The sequence below is a fragment of the Homalodisca vitripennis genome, chromosome X (genome assembly GCF_021130785.1).
Source record: "Homalodisca vitripennis isolate AUS2020 chromosome X, UT_GWSS_2.1, whole genome shotgun sequence".
NCBI classification, from domain to species: domain Eukaryota; kingdom Metazoa; phylum Arthropoda; class Insecta; order Hemiptera; family Cicadellidae; genus Homalodisca; species Homalodisca vitripennis.
The window spans coordinates 159,828,566-159,851,170 of NC_060215.1; the positions used below are offsets into that span (position 1 = coordinate 159,828,566).

Here is a 22,605-nt window from a genome sequence, read left to right on the forward strand (position 1 = left end):
TAAATTGGCAATTGTCTCTCGTTTTAAAACATGCAAATAATTGCAAGAACAAAAGAAAATACATATATAAATATACAAATGACGATGTTAAAAACATTTTGAAGCATTTAGTGGACAGATTCAGGGGTGATAAAAATGGGTGATATATTCCTCGATTTGTCCAAAGCTTTTGTCGTGTGCACCATGAAATATTGTAGCACCAGTCAACACCATTTTTACCAGTCATTTGTGTGGTAAATTTGGTGTGCGTGATCCACACCACTTATAGCCCACTTCTTACTTTAAAGATCCTCGTCACTTAATAGGAAAAAAGCGAATAAAGAATTAAATAAAAGATGTTATTTACATTGATATATTGTTAAAATAGATGTAACTAAAATGTTATCTTTGAAAGCATTTGATTAAATTCGTAAAATAATTCACATAAATTTTGTATACATTTTCCATCTCTTATTACAAATAATTTACTGTATAATTCTCAGTTGAATGTCTCTGTTCATATTAAAAGAATAATGTCGATAATTATTTTTTTCTTCATCATGCACATAAAGTCATTTTTCATACATAATAATATTTTACGTAATATTTTACATACATTATTTATTGTACCTGACTCTATTTTTCTAGCTAAATTCGATGTTTAAAATAGTTTTAATAAAATGCTTTAAATTTATTTTAATGGATTGAATTCTTACAGGAGTAATTATTAAAGTTGTTTCTATTATATAATTTTGAAATATTTTCAGGGGTTCGCAAAATTTGTTTTAAATAAAATACCATGGTAAATTATTTGTGTTTCACATGTTTCTCAAACTCCGCTTGATTTTTGTATAATTTCTTTGATTGTAATAAACTTAAGAGCCTTAGTTGAGTTTATAGTTTTCAAGAAATTTATTTCAGAGAGAAATTTTCGCGTTAATACTATACATTTTTATCATGAATTATATTTTATAAAGCGTTAGTAAAAGTAAAATATATAAAAAATGACCCGGTAAATTTTAATGAATTTTGGAGATTTCATAAAGTTGTTATAATTTTTATGTATAAAACTTCCCTGTGATTTTTACATTAGAACAAAAACTAAGATTCCGGTATGTCTGAATTTTTTATTGGTGTAAACCAATTTATTAATGTTTTTGATCACACCCAGCGGCTTCGCAATCTTCTAAATTCCTTCAATCTAAATTGGTCCGTGAATTTGCCAACACAAGTGACAGCCACGACGCGTACTGCCATCGACAATGTGATCACCGACATTCCTAACACAACAATTTCTGTATTGAGTTCTGCAATCTCTTATCATTTTGCGCAGGAGGTCTTGATTCATGGATGCAAACTAGAAAATCGAAATCCAAAATTCAAAATTAATAGGGCGTTTACTTGACAAAACATTTGTCACCTGAATAAATGTTAAAAAACTGAGTCATAGACGTTTTTGAGCGGGTGTGGAAATGTCGACGACATGTATCAGTCATTTAGTGATACCTTCAGTCACTATCTGGTTGTTGCATGCCCGCTCAGGCAAACAAAAAACGTACAAATCAGCAAGGTTCATGGATAACTAAATGAATTCTTGTATCTCGAGAAAGGCTCCAATTCTTCTATGAAATTTTCATTAAAACTCAAAATAATGATTTCAAAATATTTTTTAAAAGGTATCTGGGTATATATAAGAAGGTCATAAGAGCTGCAAAAGCCTATGACATCAATAGAGCCTTGGTTACCTGTGAAAAGTTTTCCAAAACGGCTTGGTAATTAAATTAAAAATAATTTATAACTTTTCTCAAGATGGGAGTTACAACAAGTGTTCCAAATCTATTGCAATCCAAATTAATAATAAAACTTTTGAAGCCAAATTAAAAGTGGCAAATGAGTTCAATAAATACTTTTCAACCGATTCTTTTACGAATTCGTCATTTGAGAATCCTCAGTCTCACGGAGGAGAGACTGGGGGACCTGTTGCGTCCATGGCTTTGGCTCTTTTGTGTGAGGAGGAGGTAGCACGTGTCATACAGAGACTAAAATAAAAAAAAGACCAGTGACCCCAATGGGATGTCAATGTGGCTACTCAAACGCTGCTTCAAGCCTCTAACAAAATTAATAAAAAGGACGATCCTTGTCTCACAAGCAATTATCGTCCAATCTTAAGTCTTCCAGTTTTCAGCAAAATTTTTGAAAAAGGCTTGAAAGTTTTCTGGAAAAATTCGTAATTCTGAATCTAGAGCAATTTGGATTTAGGAAAATCAGATCCAGAATTGACGCTGTGAATCTTTGTTCTTGTGAACACGATGTTGTCGATGGTCTGGATAGGCGAGAACATGTGCTTAGCATTTTTATCGATCTGTTCAAAGCCTTTGACTGCGTGCACCACGAGACACTGTTGCACCAGTTGGAGAAATGTGGCATTCGAGGTATTACGCATTTATGGATTGGTTCTTACCTTGGGATCGGTTCTTACCTAGGATCGGCCAGTGCGTGGAGATTTCGAACGTCGTTTTAAACCAAATTAAAATAGCCCACGGTGTTCCTCAGGGTTCTATCCTCGGGGCTCTCCTGTTTTTGATTTATGTCGGCGGAATGAATTCAGTTATCCAGCATGGAAAACTAGTTCAATATGCCGATGACACGACTCTTTGCTATAAAATTAAATCAATACAAGAATTGGAAATCACCTCTTTCATGGAATTAAACACATCCATTCAGTATTTCACTGAAATGAATCTAAAAGAAAATCAGTCAAAAACAATTGTAGTGAATTTCGACCTTCGTCAGCATGATCGAGTTGTGCGTCCGTTCGTATTTATGAATGACAACCTTCTCAAAGAAAATAATTTCACAAGTTTTTGGGAATGATTCTAGACGAAGGACTGACCTGGAGCGATCATGTTGACAGGGTCTGCGCTGGAGTTACCTCAGGTATTTATGCTCTGCGCAATCTAGCAAAATTTTCTTCCTCAGAAGTTTTAAGAATGGCCTACTATGGCCTAATCCATCCTCATTTTGCGTATGGAATAAGGCTTTGGGGAATTTGTGCAAAAAAAAAATGGAGTGCGTCCTTAGACTCCAGAATAAAGCTGTCAGAATCATTGTAAATTTGAATTACAGAGAGTCGAGTAGGGAATCTTAAAGGGAGTTGAGATTGCTGACTTTGCCCTGTCTCTATATTTTTGAGATGATCATGTACTGCAGATCAAGGTGCACCTTGATTCATGTCAGGAAGGTTCATCAATATGAAACTAGAGGCAGGGACAACGTTCAAACCCATCAACGCAAATTGCCATTAGGGCAACATCTACCATAAAAACTTGGTGTCAGATTAATCAACTGGCTTCCTAAAGAAATCAAAATTTCAAATAATCAAAATCAATTTAAAACGCGTCTCAAACTCATAGTGGTTTCCAAGGCTTTTTTACTCTGTTGATGAATTCATGATGAGCCGCAGGAATATTTGAGAGTGCTGGATCTGAGGTCAATGCGATTGTGTCTGGAATTATTTTATGAATTGTGAGTATGAGGTTGCGTGAATGTGTAGATAAAAATCGTTTAAATTGACAAACTATTGATGATTGCGATACGATGTAAAAATTTTTAAAAGATAGCAATAAAGAGATTATTATTATTTATGAGGATGCCATAACAAGTTGTTCCGAAACTAATATTTAACTTACGATTATCAATCTAATGATATGCATTTAGTACAATAAATGTGTAATGATTTGAGAGTGTATAAAATTCATTGTATTTTACTCAATCAAACAGACGTCGTTAATTCACGGTTTTACAGATACAATTAAATAAATATACCTCCAATTGCAAAAAAGATAAAGAAAAGTATGTACTAGATACAGACCAAGTAATCTGTCCACTCTTTCCAGGTCCAATTGCTCCATCTGCCTTTTGTTCCAGACGTATTCCGCCTTGAGTCCCCGACGTCTCTTATCTCTCACCTAATCGTCTATCAAGTTTCTCCCGTCCAGGCGCCTCCCTTCTAGACTCGGCTCCTCAGGATCCCTTGAGACTTTGGGAAGCCAGTGGCGTCTTCCGCCGCCCATCACCACCTGCCAAGGGTACATTACAAATTGGTTCTTGAACGTTAGTACTACGAGAGCTGAATCTCAATTATATGGATATCAGGTGTGATAAGATATTATATTGTCAATTGAGAGTCATCAGCTGTTTGTACAGGTTTCCTGATCCCAGCTTGTGCAAGCGTAACTTTAAAGTGGTCGTACTCACTTATTCGTTTACGTAAGTGCACATGCGTAGTAATTGCACATAATTAGTGCAGATCACTTTTAGTTAGATAAGAGCCAGTACACTCTGGAAGGAATTTCGGTATATTGATACGCAGGCTAGAACAGGTGTTAAATGGGTTATCTGATTATGCTACAAATACTAATACATAACACATACAATACATAACTCATGTATAATAAGATATCCCTTCAAAAATAGCTGGTGCACATGATTATATCACTAGCCATCTGCAAGTCTGCATTTATATAACTCCAAATCCCAGTTGGTTAGACCAATCCTAGGAGTGTATATCGAATCCTAGTTCAACATCAGAATGAGGAACTGAATTAATCATTTATAGAGCTTCAAGAGTCTTATTTTCTGTCTGAGATCGCCTACATATTTAGGTATGAAATATAATGAATTATTAAGGATTGCTATGTTGTTTTAGTGACATTTTACGTACCTGATTTAGCTCCTTCTATCCTTTCTATTGACGGTTTTTTGGACTAATTTCTGTTTTTCTGTTTCCTTGTTACTTACTTAACTGTTAGCATAAATTTTTTTTATTATTACCAAGGTTTTAATACACATGTTTTAACAGGTAGGCTTTATAAAGGGCAGATTTAGATTCCGTTCTTAATTTGATAACACTTACATCGTACCACATGTACTGTCCTATTTTCATCCAACATCTAATAAATGATTACCGCAAACAGAGTAAAGTATAATGTGCAATAAAAAATACATCAAATATAAAAAGCACCAGTTATCTAAAATAAAAGAATGCAAATATTCTTACATTGACCCTGGATCATCTTCAACCAGTTGTCGAGCAATGTCCTTACAATATTTTCTGGCTGTGGCAGGAACAAAGCTGTCATCCTCCCAGTAGCGGCTAGCTGAGTGAGCATAGAGAGCCGCAGGAGTAGCATGTGATACTCTCGTGTTAGCCACTGTACCGGTCGCTTTACCTGCAAACACACAAGGAATTTACAAGATTGTGTGGTACTGGCAGTTGATAACTGCTTGTTTTCTCCCAGTAGCGGCTAGCTGAGTGAGCGTAGAGAGCCGCAGGAGTAGCATGTGATACTCTCGTGTTAGTCACTATACCGGTTCCTTTACCTGCACGCATATTATGAAATAATTGTTAGTTTAGTTTGGGTATACCGATGGCCGAGCGGTCTTGCGTTAGACTTAAGGTCTGGGTTTAGGGATAGCGTATGTTCAAATAATGTCAGTGACCGTTGCATATTTTAACAGAATCATTGACATTGTGTGTATTGACCCTCTCCCTTGTTCTGTTTTAAAAGATCCTCGCACGCAGGTCAGTGGATCATAAGGACATGTAGAATAAGGCTTACAAGGGTAGCGGCCTCTCCTTAAATAATCTACAATTTGCTACTATGAAAAGAGGCATTACAATCTACAACGTCTTTATGGTTTTTCAGATTTAAAAAACGTGCAGCTGGGAAAGGTTTTACATGAAATAGAACGCGTATTAATAAATATTTGTATCTTTATAGATAATAGACTCATAGTTCATCGCTAAAAGACTCGAAGTCGAAGATACCATACCATAGGAGGTTATTATAAAGCTCATTGGAATTTCAATGTTAAACTGTAGATTAGTAAAAAGCTTCTTTGAATTATAAATTTAAGCTAAATGTTTTTAAGCCGTATACTATATTGGCCATAGTGTAAATAAACTTTAATAATTCCATTTTAGGTGTGTTTATTTATATTTAAATGAACTTTCTTTGATATTTTATCTCTATTTTCTTATTAATGTATTTCATAACTCGTGCCTCATAATATGATGTAAAATACATTTGAAAGGACATAAATACTTAAATATAATGCAAAGAACTTCAAATTTGTTGGATACGTTTGTAACAGTTATTAAGTTCACGTAGTTTTTACATGATATACATAACTGTAAATACTTCAATTGTATTCTTGTGGCTAGTTTCTGCCTCGATTAATCTACAAATTCTATATATTCTTTCAATTTCGCTTCTACCCAGAATGAACCTTAAACTAAATAATTTAATAATAATTTCTTAAGCTACGGGCCAATGTCTAGCGTATTCTACTTTCTGTCTCAACAACATTTGTTCATATTTTTAGGTATTTAATCTTCTTATAAAGTAACTAACTTGTGCCTATGTTATGTTCAAATGTTCTTGTCATAAATTACCAAAGTTTAGTTTGTTTATTAAATAATTTTCGAGTTTTTGTCGTTTATATTTAGACACATAAGCAGTGTTCTCTCCCATCCACATGTGTGTAGTCTTTGTGGTGGAAATATTTCTTAGTTAAAAACATGTGTAGCGTTTGAAATTTTGTTTCTTAAATAAATAATTTTTATTAAAATGAATTGAACTATCTTATTAATAACCCTGACAAACAACACATAACGTAGCTATGATAGGAATGGTCGATTCGGTTAAACTTTGAGTTTAGCTCAAGTTCACCTTACTTTTGTTGCTGAGTCTGTTATTTGACTCTGTCTCAGACTTGAATGCTAGAATCTGGAGTAATGTTCTTCTGAGGAGATTCAAGGAAAGTCGACGTCGAAGAAGCTCAAAACTAAACAATTTCGTTTTGACATCAGAGACACCTCTGAATACGTTAAGTAATTGTCTCATAGGAACACAACTGAGTGTACTACGATGTGATATACACGATCTTCACGGTGGAGCAACAGAGTTTTCTACACATAATGTAGGTAAGGTAGGAAGAATTGATTCAGTTTAATTTAAAAATTTCACTTAGTAATAAGTGTCTCTGATGTTGAATTTATTTCACAATTGTTGTAAATAAGGGTTACGTCAGAAAATATTTCATAACCCTCATATGAATGTAACTTATGTCTTTACGTTATGTACAGTCTATTCACCTTCCTGTTGAGCCCAGTCAATGAGGGACTCAACCCTCGACACGAAGCTAGACGTGCAGTTCCCGAACTTCCCTCTGATGTCCAGGCCGACAGTCTCGAAGTTCGCCTTTACACCGCAGAGGTGTGCCGTAGCGCAGGCGGACGACTCGCCGATCTGAGCGTCGAGATTGTACGTTTAAAAATATAGTAGTATAGATAAAGTCTATTAATACAATTACCGGGAAGAGTTTTAATTTCGCTCGTATCGTTATCCTCCTCCTTTGAATATAATACATCCCAGAACCTAAGATGAAGTAAAGTACGACCCCTCCTCATATCCGACCACACGGCGTGACCGACTCCTCGGGATATCCGACCGAATCCGATTGTTCCCGGTATCAGGCGATAACTTTATTCATTAGTCCAATTAAACATTTCACATTGCGCTCACATTTATTTTCCCTTAGCTATATAAGTTGTAAGTGTAATCTAGTTAATCCTATAAATGAAAAGGAAGATAAATAACATTTCATAAAATATTACATGCAATAAATAGAAATGTCAACAATTTAAATTTTCTTTTAAAAAACAGTATGCTCTGTTTCTAAGGTACGACTTTTATAACCGGTACATTTAAACGGTTCATTTGGACGTTAGTTTTTTAATGATTCAGTGCAAGTTGTTTAACTTATAATGCAGAATAATACTGTTGCCAATCCCCGAGGGAGTGTAATGTATGATCTTTTGTGTTGTAGGGAAAATAATTGATTTTTATGGAACTGCTTATTATTAGATTAGTAGAAACCTCATAATTCAAAGTTGTATCCGGATGGAAGGATAAACATATTTATGTATGAAAAATAGTTTATATATCTTATATTTAGTTCGGAGTTTAAACATTATTTTCCGTAAGCATATAAGTTTTCGATTGTTATTCAGTAAGTTACTGTATACAGCACGGTGTATAGTTTTTACACTGTTATATACAATTACTGTATTTATGGTTTTAGTAAAATATATACACGAATTTGCTCAAGAAAGGAGAATTTTCTCCCAGAGATATCCAAATTTTTAATATTCCGACCACGGCTCGGTGCCGTCAAGATCGGATATGACGAGTTTTACTCTACAAACTATTGTGTTGTTTAACTGGTAGGGAGTTTTTATCTAGTTATGATGATCAAAACATTGATTAAATACATGAGAGGATATAACAAAAGAAAATCACACTCGAGTTACATTATTAATGTGATTAGATCTGTTGATTGAATTTTGATAATGAGATATCCAGTTTAGGGTGGGTTTATTTTGACCTCCACTGCTGAATATTTAAACAATAAACAAAGCCTTGTGTACCGAGTACGTTAAAGCAAGAAGACGCTTCTAGTCTCCATGCATAGGTTAAATTATTCTGTGCACCCTTGTACGTAAATAAATGAAGACCTTCCTCTACAGAACCGTTCTCTGTAAGGTATGATTCTAAAGTGTTACAGTGTATTCTGGTAAATATCACGGGCATTAGCCAAAGTCTCTTGGAATGTGTAGAGACATTAATTATATTCCAGATCTTTTTCGTCGTTTAGTGATATAAAAAGATGGGAGCACGATATACCAAGTGTCGTAACAGGCTTCCCTAAAGTTACAGGCAACATGTCAAAGCTGTAGTTCACTTCATTTCCGATACGTAGAGTTTATTTAGAATGTATTACTATGCAGTTTTCTCGTTGTAATCATGGTTACCTATAAAAAAATGCAAAAATATTTGCCAACGCTCAGCAAAATCACATTAAGTGACATGCACCATCCTCCAATTCAGTGTTCAAAATTTTGAAATTAAGATTCATGCAAAATTTAAAGTCGGATCTTTTCTGTCATATGTATACCAATATTAAAATAGAATTCTTTGATCGTTTACTTGAGGATTAAGTAAAAATACGACTACAATGATTGTAATTAGTTATTTTAAAGCAGGGTTCTATAGAAGCGACATTCTTATCTAGTATATCAATATCTCTGTCTGCGCGATAAGCGAGCCTCTACTAAAGCGCGCTGACAGTGTGTGTCTTATCCTAGCAGCAACCAGTTTATTGTAGCCTACTATGAACTTTCTTCCTTGCAGCAACCAGTTTATTGTAGCCTACTATGAACTTTCTTCCTTGCAACAACCAGTTTATTGTAGCCTACTATGAACTTTATTAGCCTAGAGGATGCTTATAGAAATGAAGTAGACGCAATCAATTTTTTCCAGCAAAAGTCGATTATACATAATCCCCGTAAATGTGCCTGTTGCCACGGTATGGTTTTAAATGTAAACTCGTTCAAGTGGGTTTGTTCTAAACGAGTTTACCGTGAGTACAGATCGATTCCTGTCGACACATATTTATCCGGTTCAAAACTCTCGTTCCGTAGGGTATCGTTTTTCATTTAATGTTGGCCAAAGAAATTAACAACAATAGAATTTTGTGAACATTATTAGAAATCAACCACAACACTACAGTTTATTGTTGTAACTATATGTGAAAAGTTTGTGCCGACAATATTCTACACAACCCTTTTAAAATTTGAGGACCAAACACTACCGTAGAAATTGATGAATGTTATTTATTTGAACGAAAACATAGTGTTGGGCGTGTACTACCACAACAGTGGGTGTTCGGAGGAGTGTGTCAGGAAAGTGGTGAGTGTTTTAGTAGCCGTTCCTGAATTTCCCGCGGCTCAGCTGTTGCCCTTAATAAGGGAATATAACCGACCAGGGACAACTATTATATCAGACAAGTGGCGAGCATATAACGGGATCTACAAGTTAGGTTATAAACATTATACAGTGAACCATACATACAATTTCGTGGTTCCTGACAGTGGTACAGACACACAAAAAGTTGAAAGTACTTGGCGTCTGGCAAAACAGCGTTCTTTATTAATCCTAAAATGTTGTAGAAGGAAAGAATAGACAGCCATATTTTATATTGATAGCTATAAGTTGAGTGCAGTATTCATTATGTATGCTGTAGAACCATTAGTTGAGGTTTTATCGTAGTTCTCATTATGATTTTAAAGGAAAAAATATTCAACAATTTGGTTCCACAAAGATTTTGCGCATTTATAATGAGCTCAACGAACGTTTTATGCAGGTCTATAGTGAACATTTGTTTAGGCTTTTACATTAAAGGGACAATATTTATCCTAGTACTTATGCTCTTTGCTAGCTTACAATACATATCTCAAACACAATTACTTTCAGGTGGGTCGGTATTATTTTTAAAATTCTTTTTGGATAACTTGAATAAGATTCTTTAGAGGTTTTAGTACGTTAGTCTGTATCTTTTTTCATAATGTAATAATGAAGGGAAAATATACAACATTACTTTCACACCAATAGTTTACCAGGCTATATTGGACATTTTACGTGCATGTACCGTAACAAACACTGGTTAAGATTGGCTTCATTTCATTGTAAAATGCTTAAATGAGGTAAATTCCCTACTTTATTACAATTTAATTGTCTAAATTTTACATACACTCTTTTTTATTCCTTCTAATAAAAATGTTCAATACAGACATTTAGAGATATTAGTTTTTACACCTCCTAATAACTTACTCAACCTATAAGCTGGCGTTGCTTTGCATTTGCACATTCATTTAAAGAAACAAACGAAATTTTCCACATTAAGTCCAACGTTCCTGACGATTATTAATTGAATGTTCACGATTATAGTTTCTATGTATTATCTACTTGTATACATAGTATTTTAAGTCAGATTAAAATAAAATATAACATTATATATGAGTGATCCTGTTCAGAGCCGCAGGTCAGAATCAGATTTCTGACAGTGAAACAAAAAAGGGGTTAGTTCATTACACAGGTTCGTGGACAGTTTATTAAACTCCATGATATTTATTAATCCACCAAACAATGGTTTGCATGACTACTGAGGATTATGTAGCATGATTGGTCTGACAGTAGCCTTTTCACCACTGAAATTCCTCTATTGTTACCCATGACTTGACTTGTGTGGTTAAAAACGCATTCTTCTTTTAAAGGGTGGCCTGCTGCAATGAATGTAGACCTTGAAGGTTAAACCCCTGAAATTTCCAATTTGAACCATAAGATTGCTTAACCTGCACAGAGGATTGCTTCTAGATATACCTACTCTGTGAAGGCCTTTCCTCAGATAAACATGCTCTGTGATTAGATCCACTATCTTAAAGAACAAAGATTAGTTTTTACTGACAAAATAAGATAACTTCCTATGGGTAGGAAAGAAAAGAAAGCTTTCTGGTTCATCCTTAAGCACACATTTTTTTGTCTTCTTGGATTTTCAGAATTGGTTAAATTTTAAAATGGATGTAAAGTAAGTTGCGTACCTGTATTCTGTTGATCAGCATTAATAATTAGTATTTAATTTTGTTAAGAGCATATTTTAGAGTTAGTATACATTGTATAGACAGTATTGGTCTGATGTTGTTCCTGACTTATGCGTGTTACAACGCTCTGTTATGTTTTGGTTACTTTCACCTAGATTGTAGTTATGTGTTAGGTTAGTCATTCAAATGAGGAAGAGATCAGATTGCAGATTTCAAAACGAAGTATTATTTATTGTATTGTGCCACAGAACGATGGCAAATGTCCGGAGAATCCTGTTTTCCTCACAACCCTTCCATCTTCAGAAACAAACTCCAAACAATGGAATGGATATAAAGGCTACACAACTAAGAATTCCACATAATCGATGACGTTCAACAGAAAAAAAACATCATAACAATAGAAAAGTAACAACTTTTTCACTGAGTTAAGCTTACAAATGCACCAGAGCTGTCATTTCCCAAAATTCCGTCATAATCTACAACTGAACAAATAGTGACTCTGTTGATCCTACCTCTCTCGGACACTCTCCGTATCTAATAAAATAGCTTATAAAAATCCTGGACAATTTTGGATTAGAAATACAGGGGTTCGACGCTTGAAGGTTTACGTGGAAGTTATTGTCTTGCCCTGATACCGTAGAAAAATAATCGCACAAGCAAGCTACACAGTTTGGAAAACTGCAGAAACTTATTCGGCTCATAAAATAACTAAGGGGCTCCACACCCGCAATTCCCGCCATATTCGTCTTAGACGCATTATTCTAAATTATTAAAGTGAAGTGTTATTTAAAGGGGTTTTACTTTCCTAGGAGGATATCCAGGAATACTACCCTGAAGGGGTTGGCAAAGAAGACTTTTAGGATTGAGATTAGAGGCAATATTTAGGATATTATCTCAATCGGTTGTAGTACTACGTGGTATTCGTTACGAAAACACGGTTAGCTCAAGTAACAACCATACAAATATTCCTGTATTCATTGCTTCTAAAATGGTAGGACTTTATATATTTGGTCAAAGATATTTTTATCATACCATTACATCATCGCCATCATTTAACATGTAGGCGTAATAATACGATACATATGAAGTTCGCACCGACAACAAAACTGTCATACGAAACAGTTCCTATTCAAGCATCTTATCGAAACACAATATCGAAGACTTACTCAAATAACATTGAGTAAATATTGCCTACCCGATCTCCAGAAGTGCTCTTTGTTTGTCCTAGCGTATACAGGCCATTGTCAATTTACATTCTTTGTTGGTATTTGTCGCATGCCTTATACACAGTTACATTTTGAAAATAATTAAATAAAATAAGAACAAAACCCTGCCTTACGTTTATCGGATGAATTTTACGTTTGTAATAGGAATCCAATATCGAGTCTTTTTTAGTGATTTAAAAGTATAAGAGATTCTGGCCAGAGTAGTTTTCACCGCTTTTATTCACCAGCATAAAATTTTAAATATAAATTTTGGATTTTTGCCGGTTTTCATGACGTACCTTTGCTAATGCGACTGCAGAGAACTTCTCCCATGCCAGGTGGCTGCTCTCCCCCGGTCGTCCTTGCCGCTGCCCCTTGAAGATCCTCGCTGCCGTGAGTGTAGCCAGACCCATTCCGTCCCCAACCATTTTTCGCCGTTGACGCCGGCTCTGCAGCGACAAGCGCCGCTTAAGCGCAGCATTAGCTTCCTCGAACCAGAAGTCTCGGTCTGAGTCGACAAGCGTCTTAGCTAATTTACAACTGAGTGATATTTCTTTGTTAAACCGTACATGAAATTGTCATGGCATGTGTTTGGTTAATGTATTAGGCCTATTGCGTAGAATTAGAGTATTGTATGTGTGTGTGCGTGTGTGTGAGTCAGTCAGTGTCGCGGCTGCGGTCCGGAGCGGGCGTGTCACGGCGCCGTTGATTGTGGACCCGGGATAGTGGGTCCACACAGTCCTCGCCACGCCGGTCGCCTTCCTGCCTTCACCAACTCCTCGCCACCATCCACAGCTGATGTCCTCTCTCTTTCCTTATCTCCCTACCCTAGACATTTGAAAGCCGCTCATATCAATGCGCAATCGCTGAGGGGGCATGTTTATGAGCTTAGAGAAATGTTTGGCCTTCAACAGTTTGATTTAATTGGAATTTCAGAATCCTGGCTTAAGCCGAGTATTCAGTCAAGCGAAGCTTTCCTTCCTGGTTATGTTTTGCAACGGAACGATAGAACAGGAAAAAATGGCGGAGGTGTTGCAGTGTATATTAGGGAGGGCTTAAATTTTAAACCGCTTCTTTTTTCGCCTTCTGAGTACTCGGCTGGGCCAGAATTTATGTTTATTGAAATTGGTTTGTCTGGTTCAGATGTACTACTACTGGGAGTGTGTTATATCGCCCACCCAGAGTTGGACATATGACAGATTTTGAAAATGCTCTCTTGCACCACATGCACAGATATAGTCGTATATTGATCATGGGCGATTTCAACACTGATTTGATGAAGAATAATCAACACTATAACTACAGACAGCTGACTTCCATGTTTGACTCGTGTAATCTTACAATACTGCCACTGGAGCCAACTCATCACACTGCCGAGTCTGACACACTTCTTGACCTCATGGTGGTTTCGGAACCACAAGATATCGTCCTTCATGCGCAGCTTCCAGTCCCTGCCATATCAAAATATGACCTAATCTATTGTGTTTATTCAGTAAAATATACCTAAGATTAAAACTAGGTTTATCAAGTATAGAGACTTTAAAAACATGAATGAGGCTGAATTTATGTCCGATATTTTATTGCTCCCATGGCATAACCTAGAGAATCTTGACTCTGTTGATGACATGGTGGATGGTTTTAATAAAACAAATTTTATCTGTTTATGATAAACATGCTCCTTATGTGACAAAACGAATAAATAAGAGGCACCCAGTGCCATGGATGAGAAAGGATATTCTTAGCCTGATGGCCCATCGCGATAGCTTATATCGAAGAGCGAGGCGCTCTAATGACCAGATACTTATGGATCAGTACCGTTTAATTCGAAACAGGGTTAAACAACTTCTGCGTAATTCCAGGCTGAGATATACTCGAGGTCTTTTTGAGAATGGAAAACAGTCGTCAAGCGACTTATGGCGTAAGGTTAAAAGCCTTGAAATAGGAAAACAACGTATTTCACAGCCAGTTCTTATACCTCTGAATGAGTTGAACCAATTTTTTTACACCTTGTAGTCAAAGTTTCAGTCAGGAAAAAGTGGAGGACTACTTAAAACATCTTCAAAACCTACCTCGCCGTAGTTGTGGTTATCCTGAGTTTACTTTTAAAACCTGTGATACAAGGTGACGTGTTGAAAGCTATACGCCGTATTCGCAGTAATGCTGTTGGGTACGATGGCATCCCAATACGCCTCATAAAGAATATTCTATTTGCTGTCCTTCCAATAGTCACATTTATTTTCAACACGTCCTCTTAGGAGTGGTATTTTCCTATCACAATGGAAGTCTGCTTTTGTCTGTCCTCTTAATAAAATTTCAGCACCAGCGTCATGTTCAGATTATAGGCCCGATAAATATTCTTCCTGCATTATCTAAAGGCCTAGAGAGAATGATCTTATCTGTCAGGGAGACGGCAGTGTGTAAAAGTGGATGACATGACTTCGGACTGGGAAATTGTTACTTGTGGGGTGCCACAGGGATCGATTCTTGGTCCTTATTATTTGTACTGTACGTGAACGACATTCATTCTGTACTTAAACATAGCTCATATCACATGTATGCTGATGACCTGCAAATCTATTCACACTTTAAAATTGACTCCATTAATGAATGTATCACCAAAATCAACAGTGACATTACAAATATCGTAAATGTGGTCCAAAAATCATGGCCTGAGACTAAACCATGCAAAAACGAAACCAATCATCATTATTTGTCACTCTCGTTTACGAAACTCAATAAACTTCAATACTATTGAAACGTTAACTGTAAATGGTAACACCCTGCCATACTACGACAAGGTGAAGGATCTTGGTTTGACTATAAACTCGACTTTGACTTGGACTGACGCTGTTGGGGAGATTTGTAAACGGGTTTTCGCATCTATTCACTCACTGAAACGTTTACAACGATTTTTACCAGAACATATCAAGCTGCTCTTGACTAAACCACTCGTACTTCCACATTTCAATTACTGTAAACTCCGTGATCAATGATATGACCCATAGTACTGAGTGAGAAGCTGCAAAGAACTCAAAACTACTGTATACGTTACGTTTACGATGTGAGACGGGAGCAGCACATCACACCGTACTATATTCAGTCAAATATTCTAAAATTAAAAGATCAAAGATCCATCAAAATTTTAAAACTATTTCATTCAATATTGAAATTTGGTTTTCCAAGATATTTTTCTGAATATTTTAAATCTGTGTCTCATGTTGGTGTAAGAAGCACTCGCTCTGGCTCATACATTTTGAGAATGCCTCAGCACAGGACTGCAGTGTTTGATAAGTCATTCCATGTAATGGCTTGTAGGTTGTGGAATGCCCTTCCCCAAACAATTACTTCCATCGATAGCAGTTCCCGGTTTGTGGCGAAACTGAAAGATATGTATCTTGAACGGTTAGCCGGGGCAGTTCCGGTCTGAGATGCTGTGGGCGTGACACTGGCAGAGGGATGAATGTGAGATTGTGTGTGAAAAAGTTCATTTAGCAATAAATACTTTAATTTATTTGTATATTAAAAATATAAATTTATATTATGTTTTAAGAATAGTAGATATGGTTAATTTATTAATGTGTTAAATTTTAATTATTACACGTTAAAATATTTCATTAATTTCACTACTTTGTGTAAATGTAATTATTTCTTTATTTTATTATCTTTATTATGTTTTGTTTTATTCTTAGGTAATATTTATTATTAATGTTTTAAATTTTACATTGCAACAGGTTAAGTGTAAGAAAGGGCCATGCGGCCCTAACTTTGCCTGTAAAAATAAAGACTTTTTCATTTCATTTCATTTCATTTCATTACAACTGTTCTATTTATAACTCTTCGTTACAAATTAACTGTTACATTGCTTCAATGAAATACTTCTTTACAGACTGTCAGCTAGTGAGTGACCAATACTAACTATCAACATTTACAAATAACTTAAACAATACACTTGAGCTACTTTTTCTTATAGTAAGAGTAAACACAAATGCAAAAATTTTGTTTCGGTTAACAGCCTCACAAAAATTAACAAAAGGAATATTTCAAGTCTTGGAATAAGAGGGACTACTGTGATAGGCGAGTGGCAACAATATTTAAAAACTAAAATTAATTTGTTTCGGTAAAAAAATGTTATCAGAACCATCAATAGCCATGTAAAAATATTTTGACAAGTAGGCCTATTCCATTCATAGTCATAAAACTATTACACCATCATACTAGAGTATATAGTTTTTTACAATATAATAAATAGGCTAAATTTAGATATGTAAAATAACAGTAGTAGTGAAACTCCATTGAATAACTTAGTCACGTCAAACTCTTCTATAATATGGCGGTAATTGTTAAGTTCGATAAATAACTAACACATAATTTCCGTAATTGTTCTGATCAACTAATATTTTGACATATTATATATTACAACTTGGACTAATAAAAAAGAGTGAAAGTAGAAATATAGAATATGAAATGAAATGAAATAGAAATGAAAGAATATTGGAGATGAGATAAAATTGTTAAATCTATTAACGTACATTTCCAAGTGCAATCAACTAACGCATAACTTCCGTTATTGTACTGATTAACTAATAAACTAAACACGTCATACAGTACTTTATATAAAAGCATGATTATTTATTGTATTAAAATCACATGGGATAACTTACATTACGTCAAACTGTTTCCTTCAAGGGCGTTGTTAAGTATTATTGCGTTAAATAACTTGTTTTTTATTGCCTAATATGAAAAGGCTACTTTTATTGAACACTAATTATGTATATATTTTTGTGCAATTTATACTCTATATTCGCCTTTATTTTACTAAACTGTATATACTGCATTAATTCTATATCTCTTTCTGCGGCCTAGTGCCTACAATACCATTCCTTACTGGATTAAAATATTCGCGTACAGTGACAGACCAATGAACCATTGTTTTACGAATCAGCTGTTTACTGTACACTCACCAACCAATCACAACGGTTGACTTATCAATTGCCCACCTTGCAAGGGACTGCACGCTTGCTCAGTGTACGCTCAGTCCCGCCTGGGGCACTTATATAGCACTCTAGCCACTGCTGACCATACTTACTCAACACGTGACTTTATGCCCCATGTGTTACTCTCTCACTTAAATATTAGTTTATCTCTATTTGTTGTACATTTACATTAACATTAAAGTCAGTGCTCAGGATTGGCAATCTCTACCAGAACGTCTCTGTTCCCGGACACCCGCGTCTACCGTGCTCTACAGAACTGGCCACAGTGTTATGAACTATTCGTTTGCGATCGTATTGTGCGTGAGTGAATCCATGAAGGACATCTTCCGTCTTCACGCCTGCCTACAAGACAGCAGCCTATTTCCACACTTCCTGATCACAACCTGGCCCTCAACAACAGCAGACTACGGTTACCCCTCATGAAAACAAAGGTAACTGTTTATTTTCTGCACTTTATATGAATATGCACTGTTCATAAACTCATTACGTTTAACCTGGTGAACTCTTGTTAAAATCAGTGTGTTCGGCGTCTTCACTGCCTAGTGTGAAGTGGTCCTTCTTAATCGAGCCTCTAAAATCTTATTTCACGGTTCTCATAACCAAAATTCATTCTTTTCATGGTCTTTCGAGCCGGATAATAAGAACTTTAGTCCATTGGTGAATATCAGTGCAATCTCAACTCTTATAAGCTCTATACAGTGCATATTTCTAAGCGTGGTTTTAGGTTCTTTCGCGATTGCAAAGTCCGTGCAGCTGCAGAGCAACGTGCTCGGCAGTTGGTAAACCTGGGTTCCGGTCCCCTCTCAACTCATATCAGCTGTGACGTCGTGATCATATCAGCTGTGGTGCTCCGCTCTGTCGACTGCATTGTTTTGTTGACAAACAAGCTTTCAGACTGTCACAGCACAGGTGAACTGATTACTGTTTAAAGGTTAGCGCTTCTCAATACTTGTTGGTTATCAGCCCTACTTGTAATACGCATTATTCTAAGCAGGTTACGCGAACTTAAATATAAACAATCTTGGTTATTGACACTTTACCTTGAGCAGGACTCTATACGTACGAGCACCCTTATTGCAAAATTAAATGTTTATTTTGTCAACACTATATTCTATTCTCAACTTAAAAAGAAAAAAAAGCTACTTACTGCTCACAATTGTTTATATAATTTCTATTTGAACATTGCTCACGCATATGTATGCATGGTTTATGGTTACTGTCACAACACTACCATACTGACAGTTTACATGTAGTACGTGCGCATACTGTTTCCAGAGCCTCTGCTACATTATAGCTGAATTTAGCTCAACAGTAACCTTAATTGTTGTTTATTGTTTAATAAAAACTTGTCTTGTTTACGTTTTGCCATAATAACAGTTTATTTTATTTTCTCAAAACAAAACTATACTATAGGCCTATACGAGCCTACTCTACTTATTGCATTATTATTGAGTTTTTACCTCAAAAAACTAAACAATATTTTTTAAATTTTGTTTCATTGTATTATATTGTTTAGATACTTCTTATTTCTTGGGGAAAATACTTCAGAGGAAAATAATTTAGTTTCTATTTTTATCACTGTCTCAATTCAAGAGGACAATATTTTGTTTACTTTTCACCTTTGAAGTTTTACTCAAATTGATAATTTTTCTACAAACACTTTCAACATGGTGATGTCTCTTAAAGAGGCCAATTCAAAGCGAGAACACCTCTTTTCTCAGATACAAAGTATCTATGTTTTAACTAAGAAGACTTCCGATCCAAATATACTTCAGCAGTTGCTTGTCAGAGCTAAATCTATTCAGAGACTTAGACAGGAATTTTCAGCAATATTAGACTTGTGCCACGAGTTGGAATTAAAAGTAGATGCCGAATATACACCTAACTATTCCGCATTAGCGAGCGTGGACGACTTAGTTGATTACGTTTCTGCTAACTTGCTTATGATTGAGACCAAGAGACGAGCTAAAGCTAATAAAAGCGGAAATATGCCGCCTGCCTCCCCTAAAGTCAACGTCCAGCTACCGAAATTGGAATTAAAAACTTTTGACGGAGCTGCCTTGGACTTCTGTACGTTCATCAGCGTTTATGAACATGCCGTACACAACAATGCGCACTTAAGCGATGTAATGAAATTTCAATATCTCTTGAGCGTGCTTTCAGGCGAACCACTCTCTCTGATAAAGTCGCTAAATATAACTGAGCAAAATTATGCAATCGCTTATCAGCTGCTGAAGGATCGCTACCATAATACTAGGCGTCTACTCACACTACATTTAAATCAAATACTAGACCTTCCTGTCATCTCCAGCACATCTGTAAAGACTATCCGTGCTTTCCTTAATCTTTTTCACGAACATACGCAATCACTTAAAGCATTAAACAATGACATCACTAGTAACAACCCACTTCTCTCAGCCTTGTTATTACGCAAGATTGATAATCGGATGGTCACCCGCCTAGAACAGTTTCGAAAAAAGGAAGAGCTTCATACTTTGCCCTCGGTTAAACAAATAATTGAGGTTCTCAACCAGGAATGCAGCCACATTGAGGACAGTAGTCTACATGACACTGTTGTGGACCCCAAGAACGCTTCAAGTTCTTATTTTGAGTTAAAACCCAGATTTGATAAGCCCAAATCGTCTCTTAAAAACGTGAGCTTGTTAGCGGCTTCCTCTCCACCCTCCTCGGCATATAAACAAGGCCCATCATGTTTTTATTGCCATCAGAGCGGTCATAAAATTTATGGCTGTCCCAGCTTCGGCCAAAAGACACCTCTAGAACGGCACGGGATTATTAAACAGCAAAACCGCTGTTCTTCTTGTTTGGGGACGCACAGATTAAGTGAATGTCAGTCTAAATTCACGTGTTGAACATGTCGTAGTCGTCATCATACCTTGCTACACTTCACTGATCGGCCAACGCAGTCCAGTGTTAGTACGTCGGACCGCGTTCGTCCCGTTGTGGATAACGGCCTTGACGGCGGCCGGCCTGCGCAGAGCAGTGCAACACCTACACCTGCTGTTTGCCCCCCGCCTTCGACCACAGCGCTCTCACCTCCTAGCCTGGCCGAACACACCACACTACACGCTCATGGCACACTGCATCGAGACCTCGCCCCTAGTATCACGGTTCTTCTGGGTACTTCTCTTGTCAAGCTCACCGCCTCTAACGGACAAGCTTATGTCATTCGTGCCTTAATTGATTCAGGAAGCATGCTAAATTTTATTAGCGAGAAAGCCTCCCAACTGTTGGGTACACAGCGCCGTCCGGCCATTATTAATGTCGCCGGCCTTTCTCAAACCTCTGCTCACACACGCGGATTTTTAACTCTGGGCGTGGAAACTCTTGCTGGCTACCCAGTTGCCGCCCCGCACTCGTTCCACATATTGCCACAAATCACTGCAGACCTCCCACGAGTGCAAATATCTCAGGAGGTCATGAATAAGGTTAAAAATATTACACTGGCTGATCCAACCTTCCACCTCCCTGGTGGCATTGAGGTGCTTATTGGTGGAGCGCTATTTCCACATATTCTTACTCACGAGACCTACTCTCTTGGTCTCAATTTACCTCACGCCCTGGTCACCTGTTTTGGTTTCGTGCTGATGGGGACGGCTCCCTGCACACCACTGACGCAGTCTGTCTCTACTATGGCTGTCTCTCTTCTCTCGACTGCTGAGGTGGACCTCCACGCCTCTCTGAAGCGTTTCTGGACATAAGAGGAACTGCCTGCTCCCAGTAAAAGGTCTGCAGAGGAAACTCAGTGCTATGAATATTTTTCTACCACGCACTCCAGGGACCGTGAGGGTCGATATATGGTCCGCCTCCCTTTTAAGGACACCAGTACTCATCTGGGAAGTTAAAAAGTTCATGCTGAAAGTAGACTCTATTCACTCGAGCGCAAGCTTTTCAGGCGTAATAAAATATTAATTAATTTAAGTTGTCATATTTGTTATTGTTCTCTAACTGTACACTAACGTCATAAAAACTTTAATATTTGCTTACTATATTATGTTTTGCATCAAAAAATTGATTTTATTATTAACGTCCAAGACATACACATTCGGTTCCAACTGAGTAACTTCTTCTAACATGGTTATAATATTATAAACACCAGTTAAGTTGTTAATAACAAACCTTGGAAACCGTCTTGATCTCCGGTGGGCAGCAAGGAGGGCAAGCACAGCAGACATTGAAGCTTGAGATAGTGGGTTGTCATACCGCCATATCGGCACCGTCACCTTATCTTCTCTTGTACATTTCCAACTCAGTCAGACCAATGGCTTTGCTATTTGATTATAATTAGATAATCTGCTTTGACCTGATCGTTTGTGAATTCCTGAAATTAAACACAAGAACAGTTTAAGTTCAGTTATTATATGGTTATTTATTTGTATAACCTCTTCGTGCATACCCAACAGGAGAGTTCAGTTCTGACTAGTTTGTACACGGGGTATAGCAAAAACCGATGTGTCACTTAAATCTGAATCTGGATCTCCAGGCACATCAATAAGCACAAATGTGTCTATATTAGTCTAGAAAAAGGTCTAGTTTGCTAGGATGGCCATTGTAGTGGACGAGGATTCCTTAATGTTAAAGGCAATTAAAAGTCAAGAAGTCTGGGAGTATGTCTTTTCTTGTTCCATTTGGCTAAAAGAGGCTCTAGCCTCAACGTCTTTCAAGTGACTTGACCGACATATGTCCGTTACCTTTTCTCGTTGATCTCGACTAAACTTTCATAGCTCCGATAGTTTTGTACAATTATATTGTATTGTATAAGTTTAATATTCCGGTTCGTCTTAAAACTTAATTTAGGCTTTAACCTTAAATTTATAACTCCTGCCTTTAGATTGGAACTTTTGTATAAAGTAAACCGTATCTAAAATACCGTTAATATTCAAAAGCATATTCATGTCACAAG

The 22,605-nt window shown here is 36.6% G+C and overlaps 1 pseudogene; it reads right to left on the reverse strand.

The window, feature by feature from the left end:
* LOC124369709 overlaps positions 1 to 13,115 on the reverse strand; it is a 35,158-nt pseudogene extending 22,043 nt beyond the window's left edge.
* Positions 13,116 to 22,605: the final 9,490 nt, after the last annotated feature.